General features: G+C 38.3%; 1 long non-coding RNA gene across 1 annotated transcript; it reads right to left on the bottom strand.

Annotated features, from left to right (window-relative positions):
* Nucleotides 1–1426: 1426 nt before the first annotated feature.
* Nucleotides 1427–2174, bottom strand: LOC125709136 (uncharacterized). Its single transcript, XR_007382620.1, has 4 exons — nt 2107–2174; nt 1927–1990; nt 1697–1829; nt 1427–1503 (listed from the first exon to the last, which is right to left on the bottom strand). It is a non-coding gene; the product is annotated as an uncharacterized LOC125709136 (long non-coding RNA).
* Nucleotides 2175–2629: the final 455 nt, after the last annotated feature.

Genomic DNA, 2629 nt, shown 5'->3' with positions numbered 1-2629 from the left:
TTCTCGTAGGTTGAGAAGCTTGTAAATTAACATGATATTTAAGCTACTAAACTAAAGGTAATTTGTCATGTTAATACCATAAGGGATTAAGTAGGAAGTGAGCAGATCTGAAAATGAGTCTCAGACAGAATTAATCATCCCACTGGTACACGACCATCAGTAGACACATTTTACATATTGTTAACAGACAAATGCAATTTGCCAAGAATCCATTGTATTGCAGATAATGAACGCTAAGAAAACATCAGACAAATGCTTCTTGTGCTTTAAGCTTCGATAATGCAGAGGAAGTCTTTACACACCTATCCAGATACATCTTAGTACAAAAAATGTATATATAAATGAATTTAAGTAGCTAGTCGTAAAAGACAGGCCTAGTGACTGGTGTAATGCTATCCTTCCATTAGTCTGGTCCATTTTATTTTAAGGTCTTAAAAGAAGCACTTTAATTCCCTGATAGGTGCCCTCTTTGGTTCCATTGTAATTATGAGCTGTTATTATGTTCTATGGTGTGGGCTGGAAAATTACACAACAGAAGTGTCTTTTTTCGCAGGTTTTCACAGATGACTGGTTCTTAATATAGAAAGGTATTTAAATGACCTTAATGGTGTCTTGCTTTGCTCAGTCTTACTTCAGTCATCATAGGGGCACTATAAGCAGATTAACAGCATGGCAGCCATAAGGCTGCCTCACTAACCGCTGGGTACCTGCCACTACCCACAGGCAGATGAAGATGCACGTTAAGGTGGTTCTTAGCTATGGGGAAAATTTAAAAATGGCCTTTTTTCATGCATTCGTCCTTTTATCTTGTGATGCATTGTAAGTATTCCTGGCAAAAAAAAATCGTAGTTTTTATATTGATTTTTAAAAGTTGCTCAGCAAGATCAAAGTCTATGACTGTAAATTATCAAATTATACTAAATTTCAGCCAGACTTTCCTGAAAACAAAATCCTTACAGCAACAAAGAATTTTACCTGCAAAAAAATTTCACAAATAAGAATAAAACCAGGAACAGATTATGTGTTGTGTGGGCCCCTGGGCAAAACGTTCCCGAGGGCCCTCCACCACCACCACCAGCACCACCACCACAACCACCACAATTCAAGGGCCCTTGGCAGCCAAACGCCATCCCTATAGGGTCAGGGGCCCTTGTAGGCAGAGGATCAAAGAATGTAGGCCCTCTAAAATAGACAAACGAAAATACATTGTTGATAAGCGTTGCAAATTGTTTTGGGCTAGGGGCCCAACGTGCCCCCTGCACCCCAAGGGTCCCTGGGCAGCAGCCCCACTGGCCCGGTCTGTAATCCGTCCCTGCATACAGTAACAATTAGATTAACAGATAATGTATATTTTACCTGCATGAAACAAACACACTATTACAATCTATTGTGACAAGCAAATATGAATCATACCTTGAGTCATGCAATGGCTGCATTGCCTCTTCTAAAAGACTGAGTCTTATGGCGTCTTCAACATCTTCATCTTCTTCGAGATTAACAGGGCTACAATTAAGGTAAATGGTAATGAGCTAAAACCTACATTTCTGTTGACCAATTATGCAGATCAACATACAATATAATCTGAAATGTAATGGAAATGCAGTTGTTTGGAGACATTTAGTTTTTCAATGGCTTAAAGATGTGTAAAAACACATTTTTGCGATTGACGGTATTCACACATACAGTAATATCTTACATAAAATCTGCAAAGTGAACATTTGCTCGCAGCAAATTCAACCCTTCATCTGCTGGAGTATTTACTGCTACACCCTCGTGCCTCTCAGGGGTTTCCCTCTGTGATGGAGATTGTGGGGCTTCTTGCTGAATCACTAAACAGACATATTCAGCTCAACATTTCTGTATAATAATGACCATATCATCCATGAGATATATTTATACATATATAAGAAGTAGTAGTTTACTCACCTCTCCTTCTCTGTAGTGCTGGACTCTCAAAATCACTGTCATGAGACAGTTCTACACGCACATGCTGCAAAAAATATTTTAAATGTTAATTCTTAATCAAACCTGAAAGGACAAATATTTAGTCGTGGTGGGATAACACTCAAATTACATTTAACACCAGCACAATGTTGTTATGCTTACCTGTGCTAGAATGTGCATTAATGCCATTGTGTAAAGACATGCTCCCTGGAAAATGAAATTTTTCCAAGAAGACCATCCTGAGCCAATTTGACTCAATTGTCTCCTCTGGGTATAACTAATGTTGTTGCCTCAGGTGAGAAAGGCAAACATATAATGTCCTTTGTATAGGTTTTGCAAGATCTTCGTTTGAAATGTGACCGAGCCCCATTATGTCGAGGAAAGGATGGCAGAGTTGCCTAATAATAGAATGAAGGGGAAACATTAATGCAACAGTCTTCATGTGCAAATGAAATATTATGTTGTCTAGCCAACAAGAAGCTGCCATATTCACAAATAAACAAAAATCTATATGTATACTTTCTGCCTCAATTCCACTTGCTTTGATGTACTCCTACTACTACCCCATTGTAAGACTAGATCTTGCATGAGTGTAATTCATCCAATGGGCACAAGATGTCAGCATATAACAGATAATGTAACAATTAGTACATTTTTACGTACCATAATGCACTTTTTGATGCCA

This window comes from Brienomyrus brachyistius, chromosome 15 (assembly GCF_023856365.1).
Source record: "Brienomyrus brachyistius isolate T26 chromosome 15, BBRACH_0.4, whole genome shotgun sequence".
Classification (NCBI taxonomy): domain Eukaryota; kingdom Metazoa; phylum Chordata; class Actinopteri; order Osteoglossiformes; family Mormyridae; genus Brienomyrus; species Brienomyrus brachyistius.
Note: the sequence above shows the minus strand (reverse complement) of the source record. Positions and strands in the feature narration are given on the sequence as shown.